This window comes from Beta vulgaris, chromosome 2 (genome assembly GCF_026745355.1).
Source record: "Beta vulgaris subsp. vulgaris cultivar EL10 chromosome 2, EL10.2, whole genome shotgun sequence".
NCBI lineage: Eukaryota > Viridiplantae > Streptophyta > Magnoliopsida > Caryophyllales > Amaranthaceae > Beta > Beta vulgaris.
Window position 1 is genome coordinate 29,138,614 of NC_079203.1, and position 9,193 is coordinate 29,147,806.

The following is a 9,193-nucleotide window of genomic DNA, read 5'->3' on the forward strand; positions in this document are numbered from 1 at the left end:
ATCATCCCGATTCTGCCGGGGACATGTTTGAGAGACTAGACAAGGTTATTCCATCGTTCTTTAAGGGACAAGTTGATCCTACCCTCTTAGAGAATTTAATTAGGGAGTTTAAAAAGTTCTTTGGGGCTATGAACTGTCATGAGGGTATGACACTAGTAGAATAAATGCTATTTGCTGCGGTGGTATTGTTGCGGTTTTACCCATACGCAGCAATATATCACGTAAAAAAAAAGGTTAAATATAAATAAAGATATTGCTGCGGTTTCGCCCTGTACCGCAGCAATATGGAATTAATAAGAAAATTTTATAAAAAAATTGACTATTTGACCAGATATATTGCTGCGGTTTTTAGAAAAATCGCAGCAATATATTAAAATAAAATTAAAAAAATAATATTTTAATATATTGCTGCTGTTTTTTCAAAAATCGCAGCAATATTATTTTAAAAACTATTAAAAGCACAGGTATACATGCGTGTTAGGGTTTTATTTTTGCCTTCAAATCTTCAATTCTCACAAACTCAGCGTGCTCTCCTATCTCTCCTGACCCTTAGCCGTTTCCTCACATTTCTCCTCTCTCCTCTCTCCTCTCAAGCCCTCAACCATTTCTCTCACTCTCCTATCTCCTCTCAAACCCTCACTCTGCTCTCATCCGTCACTCTCCTCTCTCCTCTATCTCTCCAGTCTACTCGTCGCCACCCTCTCATCATCAACGCCGGCCATCAACGCCATCAACAACGTTCGTTCACTCTCCTCGTCGCTCGTCAAAATCCGGAGCGAAGCTGATGAATATATGTTCGTCACAACAATGGTTGATGCGAGCGCTGCGAAAAGAAGGATGAACACCGAAGATCTGTTTTCGTTTCTGTTTTTCCTTCTTTTTTTTTTAAGAATTTGGCTTTCCGCGTTAGGAAACGGTCGTTCGAAACTTTCGTTCGAAACCGTGGCTGGTGAATGTCGACGGTGAATGTCGACGGTGGTTTTGATATATTTAGATCTATTTTGTTTTTTTCGTTTCTTTTTTTTCGTTTTTTTAATATCTAGGTAAATTATTGGTAGTTTCCCGTTTTTTAGATTTGTGTTTTAGGTTTTTTTTTAAAAAAAATTATTGGTGTAGTTTCCCTTTTTTAGATTTGTGTTTTAGGTTTTTTTAAGGTCAGTTTCTTCATTTTTTGTAATTAGTCAGTGAGTTGTAACTTTGTATTATTTATATAATTAGTTTTTTTATTTTTATATATTAATGATATTCATATGTCATTTCATATTTGTAGTTTTTTTTAGTGTTATAATTTTTTGTATTGTATTTTTTATGTTTTTGAATTTTGTGTAATAATTTTTTGTCATTAGTATCAATCAATAGTGTTTTATTTTCTTTTAACTTTTTTGTCTTTCAAATTTGATGGCAAAATGCAAAAAACAAAAAATTTTTTTTACCTGTACAGTACCTATTGCTGCGGTTTTCTCAGAAAACGCAGCAATATGTCTATTTTTTATTATTGAATATAGCATATTGCTGCGGTTTTTGAGAAAACCGCAGCAATATGCTTTCTAAATCTGATATAAAATAAATATATTGCTGCGGTTTGACCTAAAAACCGCAGCAATATTTGTCGATATTGCTGCGGTTTAAAACCGCAACAATATAATTAATACCTATTGTTGCGCCCTTTATTGCTGCGCGCCCAAAACCGCAGCAATATGGCACTTTTTAACCGCAACAAATAGCATTTATTCTACTAGTGTGAGATGAGGCTGATTTATGGAGGAGAGAAAATGGGGATAGACTGAGCAGCGTTGAAGGTTTTAATTTGGGTTCTTTTATTATTGCCTTAAGGGGAAAGTTTTATCCTGCTTTTATGAGGAAACAGAAGGCCCAAGAGTTTATCAACCTTAGGATGGGGAGTATGACCATCTCCGAGTACTATAGCAAGTTCATAGCACTGTCGAGGTTTGCACCTGAGGTAGTAGCTACTGAGGAGTTAAAGGCTCAAAGGCTTGAGCAAGGTCTAACTGAGGAAATTCAGCTGGGGTTAGGTGGTGAGACTTCTTCATCTCTAGATATTGTGTATGGAAGAGCCGCGCACATTTATGGTCTTCAGTCGAGGTGAGATAAAAATAATGATGTCGTGGGTGAGAAAAGAAAGGATTTCAATACTAGGGGAAATCAAATGAATTTCAAGAAGAACAAGAATGGAAATGGGAATTTCCAAGGGAGAAATGGTTAGGGCTACAATAATAAGGACCAATCTGAAAGAGTATACCACTGTTAGAAGTGCAGTAATAACCACCCTAGTAGAGACTATAAGGGAGACCTAGTAACCTGTAATTACTACTAGAAGAAGGACCATAGGGAGTATGAGTGCTTTTCTAAGCTAAAGAAAGAGCAGAATGGTAATGGGAGTGGTAACCAGGTGAGGTGTGGTTTTAACTAGTCAGGAAATCAAGGTTCTAAGCCTGTGGGGTCACAGAAAAACCAAGAGAGCTAAAATAAGCCTGCTAGTGAGAACCACAACCAGAATAAGGCTCCAGGTAAATTGTTCGTGATGAGTTGCAATGAAGTTGAACGATCTGCCGATGTAGTTTTTGGTAACTATGTTCTTGTTAAACCATTGTTTGATTCAGGGCGAATTATTCGTTTTCTACGTCATCTATCATTAAGAGTCTAGGGTTAGTAGATTTTGAGGTGATTGATTTGCCCATTAGTATACCTAATGGAGAGATCATAAAGTGTACCAAGTTGTTTAAGGATTTGCCTCTAAAGATAGGAGGCTGTGTATTTCCTTCTAATTAAATAGAATTCAATTTGGGAGACCTAGATGTTATTTTTTGGGATGAATTGGTTAGGTTTCTACGAGGCCAAAATAGATTGTGCAGCTCAAAAGGTAGTGTTGAGAAGCCCTTTGGGGAAAATGACCTCATATAGATGTTTTAGGAAGCCTAAGAACTTTGGGGTTATTTATGCGATGTAAGTGAGGAAGTTAATGAAGAAGGGGTGTGAGATATTTTTTTGTAGTGTGCAAGATGTGAGTGAAGAGATTGGGGTGAACATTGAAGATGTTCTAATGGTGAATGATTTTATGGATGTATTTTCGAGTGAAATTTCGGGTATGCCGCCTTCTAGAGCTGTTGAGTTCACCATAGACTTATTTCCTGGAACTGCACCTATATCTTAGGCACCTTATAGAATGGCACCTCCTAAAATGAGTGAGTTGAAGATGCAATTGCAAGAGCTATTGGATAAGGGTTATATTAGGCCTGGTGCGTCACTTTGGGGACTTATGTACTATTTGTGAAAAAGAAGGATGGGAGTATGACATTGTGCATTGAATATTGGGAACTGAACAATATAACCATCAAGAATAAGTATCCTTTGCCTAGGATAGATGACCTATTTGATCAATTAAATGGGGCAAAAGTGTTCTCGAAGATCGATTTACGTTCGCGGTATCACCAGTTAAGGGTAGTTGATAAGGATGTACCTAAGACTACGTTTAGGACGCGTTAGGGTCATTATGACTTCACTGTAATGTCGTTTGGGTTAAGTAATGCTCCTGCCATATTTATGGATTTGATGAATAGGATATTCCATGAGTTATTGGATAAGTTCGTTGTGGTATTAATTGATGATATTTTGATTTATTCGAGGAATGAAGTAGAGCATGATGAGCACTTGAGCATTATATTGGAGACTCTTAGAAAAAATTAATTGTATGCCAAGTTCTTTGAGTGTGAGTTTCGTTTGGAGAAAGTAGCATTTGGGTCATTATATGTCTAAAGAGGGAGTCTATGTAGATCCTGCTAAGATTCAATCTGTCAGTGAATGGCCTACTCCAAAGAATGTGTCAGATATTAGAAGTTTTCTAGGTCTACCTGGCTATTATAGGAGATTTGTGAGACATTTCTCGAAGATAGCGACGCCTATGACCAATTCAATGAAGAAAGAGTCGAAATTTGAGTGGAGTGAGAAGTGCGAGGAAGCTTTCCATATTTTAAAGGAACATTTAACATCTGCACCTGTTTTGACCTTGCCTGGTGGAAATGAGGGATTTGAGGTGTATAATGATGCTTCAAAGAATGGTTTTGGATGTGTGTTGCATCAGAATGGAAGGTAATCGCATATATACATCGTGTCAATTGAAACTGTATGAGGCTAATTACCCTACCCATGATATAGAGTTGGCTGCTATTGTGTTTACCTTGAAAATTTGGAGACATTACATTTATGGGGCAATCTGTAAGATATTTACCGACCATAAAAGTTTGAAGTACAATTTCACTCAATAATACCTCAATATGAGACAAAGAAGATGGTAGAGTTGATTAAAGATTATGACCTAGACATCCCATATCATGAGGAGAAAGCGAATGTAGTTGCTGACACCTTAAGTAGAAAGTCGAGTCATAGCATGAATGCCTTGGTAGTTCCTGAGGAATTGTGTCGAGATATGCAAAGGCTTATCCTAGAAATCTCAAAACCAGGGGAGATCGAGGCAAGATTGAGTGATTTATCATTGGGATTGTCAGTTTTCAACGAGATCAAAGAGGTTCAAGTTGGAGATTAGCACCTAGATAAGGAAAAGGACAAATTAAGTGCCAAATATGTAGGCCCCATATGACATTTTGAAAGAATTGGGAAGGTAACTTATAAGTTGGCTTTGCCAATGGAATTTGAGAAAGTGCACGACGTGTTTCATATTTACCAACTCAAGCGCTATATCCCTGATGAACGTGACGTCTTGGAGCCTGAACAAATCTAACTCGATAGTAGCCTCACATATGAGGAAAGGTTTGTGAGAATTCTTGATAAGAAGGTGTGTAGTACACGTAATAAGGATGTAAATATCGTGAAAGTGATTTGGTCTAATCATGAGTCTGAAGAGGCAACGTGGGAAGTCGAAGATAAAATGAATAAGAAATATCTAGATCTGTTCCTTGAGGTGAGTTTACGAGGGCATAACTCGTTTCCTTGTTCCTTGAGGTGAGTTTACGAGGGCATAACTCGTTTCCTTTAAGGGGGGGGTAGAATGCAATTGAATTTCGCGTTTTTTATTTATTTTTATGGTATTTTTATGCTTATTATGGCAATTTGCACATGCTGATACAAAATAAATGGATTCTCTGCGTGGAAACTGTGTGCATAAGTAACACAGGTGATTTTTAAATTGGTAAAAGTGTGCACATGAGTGACACAAGTATTTCTAAAAAGGAAGTTGAGTTAAAACCTTTTGAAAATTTGTGAGTTTTCGTGTCAAGTTTCGGGACAAAACTTCTTTTAAGAGAGTATACGGTAGTCCTCCACAAATTTGTGGTTTTGTGGATTTTATAAATATATTCTAATATGTAGTTATTTATATTTAAATATATTTTAGTATTTAAATGACTCATTTCTTCAAAGGTTGACTATTTGAAAGTCAAAGGAATTACTTTAATGAATTAAAGAAGTTAAAATATTTTGTTTTGTCATGCTTTGAAAAATAATTGAAAAGCTTAAAACACTTTTTATATTTGGAAAAGGATTTCTAAGTGGGTATGAGGAACGTACCTGAAAACTATTTGGATTCGGAAAAAGACTCCAAATTGGGTATCGGGAAACCCAGACACTAATTTCATTCATTAATCATTAAACTCTATTTGAGCCTAATCACCTTTTCTTAAGCCCGCAAGTGGAACCTATATAAACCCCCATAAACTCCAACTTTTCCCACACAATTATTTTCTCTCTCCTCCTTTTCCCCACATATTTCGGCCTCCCTCCTCCTTTTTCCCCCCTCTCACGTTTTTCTTCCTCTCCATCTCTCTTCCTCGCCGACCAACCATCGGTCCCTCGTTGGCGACTCGCGAGCCTTCCTTCCTCTTCTTCTTGCTTTGGTTAATTTCCTCCTCCTCAAGTTATTTTCTATGCAAAGTTTATGTTTTAATTTTAAGATTTGTTTCAATATATTTATGTTTAAAAAGTTTTAGTTTGATTATTTAATTATGAATCTAAGATTATATACTTTGTGTATTAAAGAAATAAAAATTCAGATTTACTTATTATGTTGGAATTGGATAGGAAAGATTTGAAGTATTTTATTATTATTACTGTAAATTCATAAAGGATTGATTGTGGATTGATATTGGATTTATAAAGGATTGAATGTTTAGCCTGGACGTTCGGGCCATGGGTGGAACGTCTAGGCCGGATGTTCGCCCATGGCCCTAAAAAAATTTCGCCAGCTTTGCGCGCAACCACAGAAGAGGACGAAGCTAAAGGCCCGATCTTCCAGCTTTAGTTCTCTCTTTATTTATGAGAATTTGGGTGACGCTACGAAGGCAAGGCTTTCTTTCCTGTCTGGTCAGTGAGCCCCCTTCTTTTAGAGGATCGGAGTTGAAAACAACTTTACGTTAGGAAAGAGACCCTCGAGCCCGTAAGGCCATGGATTAGTTGTTAGGAGAACCGGCGCCCTTTACTTGAATGCCGATTTGGATTTGACTAGAGAGGGGCATCTTTTCACGTACAGAAAGACAGGCCTTTTTCATGGTTAGTTCTCGCTTTTTTTCTTTCATTTCCTTCTTTATTAAAGCGCTAGGTTACATCGATCTCGATCAGAAAGGGCCCATGAAGTTCCATCTATTCAATTTCCCAGCGCAAGTTGACGCTCTTCTTCATTTAATTTAAGATATTTCGAGTGTCTTTTTTGACCCGAGAAGAACGACGATTATACGGGAGTCGAGAGCACGTAGCACCTTGATTGCACTCATTCAGCTAACTCCCTTTTCTATCAATGGTTCGACTAGGCTGTGACAATTCCAATTATTTGTCCATTAAGCGCCAAAAACTCCTCGAGTTCATGTAAGAACTTCAGGTTCATGGACGACTCTTCTTCACACTATGCAATTATGGGATGCGATTTCATGCCAGTAAGTCGACTACTTCAGTAGGAACTCATAGCAGTAAGCGCTCTATATCCGCCGAGAAGCTCCTACTTCCCCCAAATGAAAGGCCCCCCCTCTATCTATGTCAGAGATCGCCAAACCCGTGATTCATAGAATTGACTGTGAAGGAGGAATAAAGTAGGTCAGTTCCCCGGCTCTTTTTCAACCAACCAAGTGATTGGGCCTCTGGACCGCCAAAAAACGATCAATCGTCGGCTGCTTTCTGTCCAATTTTGATCCTGCAAAGTCGACAGGAAGTGAAGAAAGAAGCTGAATGAATAAGTATAGAAATGCTCGTAGTTCAGCTCAAATCTTCTGGTTGCTGGCTTACCATAGATCCATGCCGGGCAGAATTCCTCCAATTCCCGCACCAAGATCATGTATAAGGCGTCTTGTGTGTCGGTACAATGAAGGAAAGGAGCTTCGTTGACCAAATAGCGAAACTCTTGATTCATAGAATTCATTTACTTCAGATTAGCAGAAAAGAGCGCTTGTCGCCCCCTTTCCCCCACATGAGGAGAGAGAACGGTCAGAAGAAAGAACTCGCTCGCAAGCAAATTACTAAAGATCGTGCCTCACAGGTTGAGATTCGTGAAGTCATTCTTTCTTTTTTTTCAATCCCAAATCCGAGAGATCAAAGTGCGCCTTTCACAGCCCTTGATCCTTGCTATAACAGCCCGGAGAACCCGTACTTGCTCGCACTAGACCTTCTCTTCGAAGGAAGATAAAGACGTAAAAAACATTCGGGCTAATCCCGTGTACACCAAGACATCATCTGCCGTAGGTATATACATAAGATAATGATTTAAAAACAAGAATAGGGCAGTTGGATAAAGGGTTCCCTCGGGCAAAGACAGCCCCTCTAAGAGGTATCTTCTCTTATGAAACTCGAAAAAGAACCATCCCTCTATTCCTTTGCGACCGACCTAACTTCTTAGAAATTCCCTTTCAAGTGGCCTTGAAACATCTTTCTCATTCAGGAAAATATCCTAACACATGGTGTAGCAAAGTCGACTTGCCCCCTTTTATAGTCCTAATATAGTCAAAAAAATGAGACAGCCAAGGACAGCTTTCTTTAGATGCCAGCCTTATAGAAGATGCGATTTACTCGGCTCTCATTAAGTCATTGAAAGGCAGGCTTTATCACATGCTTTCAAACAGGCACGAGTGTGAACCATTCAAAGGATGCGGAGCAAGAGGAATATTAAGGATTCTTAGCTGCGGCCCCTGCTCTTAGCAAGCCCGGCGATTGGGGGCGGAACCAGGTCATGGTTCAATCTTCCTTTATGAGAGACCTTCTGAGTGACCTGACTCTTGTGCATGAATTTCTCTGACAGAGGAACGTAGTAACTCGACTACGAAGGAGAGGAACGTTTTCCGTAGTACTTTCTAGGTGCAAAGCATGCCTTAACCTTCTCTCGAGCATTTTCAATCCTCGGGTCCCCTGAAGCTGGGTTTTCCACTCTTATAGCTGAGCCGAATCCAGCAGTTCTTCTTGCTTTCGAATCTTTTTCTTCTTCTTGAAATAGTAGCCTTATATATAGAATTGAAATTGGAAGAAAGAAGATGCTTCTACTTGAACAGAAGCTAGTTCCTTTTGGATAAGCCTTGAATTCTGCCCCTACGCGGAGACTGTCTATCCTTAGTGAGTGAAGAGCTTCCCCTGTTAGGGTTTGACTTGCTGAGATAGGATATAGACACAGCGCATAGTGCTACTATAGCTAAGGCCTTTAACTGGCAGACCGGGAATAAGGGCAAGCGTAAAGTGAGGCTGCAAAGGCTCCAGTTGTTCCGCAAGAGGGAGATTTTTTATGATACGAAGGAACAAAGCAACAGGTTTGTTAGGGATGAGATTATTAGAGTGCAAACTGCTCTACAACAAGACATATAGTGAAATTATATGCAATATAATGGAGAAATAAATTAAAATGTTTTAACATACAGGAAGATCTAAATCACGTAGTATATATCATGATAGGTGTTCTAACATAGAAAATGATTTAGTTTTTGTATGATATAGTGAGTGTCTGAATGATAAAGTGAAATAGTGTGTATCTGAATGATATAGTGAGTTTCTACATGATATACTATGTGTCTAAATGATATAGTGAATTTTTGGTTGATATAGTATGTGTCTAAATGATATAGTGGTTTCTGCATATTATAACAGGTTTCTGCGTGATATAGTGGATTGTTCGAAATGATACGTACTTTTGGTCTGGTACACACTAATGTTAACGTGAAACAGGTTCAGGCAAGTCAGATTGTGAATGTGATAA